This window comes from Arachis ipaensis, chromosome B01, assembly GCF_000816755.2.
Source record: "Arachis ipaensis cultivar K30076 chromosome B01, Araip1.1, whole genome shotgun sequence".
Taxonomy (NCBI): domain Eukaryota; kingdom Viridiplantae; phylum Streptophyta; class Magnoliopsida; order Fabales; family Fabaceae; genus Arachis; species Arachis ipaensis.
The window spans coordinates 23,929,756-23,930,060 of NC_029785.2; positions in this window are offsets into that span (position 1 = coordinate 23,929,756).

Genomic DNA, 305 nt, shown 5'->3' on the forward strand with positions numbered 1-305 from the left:
ATATATTTTACGGCGATTCAAAACCGCCGTTAAACGGTTCCAGCAACCATCACTATCTGTCAGATTTGTTGTAGTGCTGGTTAATGTTAGATAGTCAAAACATTGTAGATAATAAATAAAAATACATAATTAATAATATTTACATTAATAAAAGAGTGTAAATCATTCTTCTAACTTAATTGACATAATTAATTTCTTTCTATAACTATCTTCTCTCATTTAATTACACCAAAAGTCAATTCTAAATTTATTGTGAACCAAATCTCAAATCATTTTTTCATTATTACATTCATAATTCTATATTT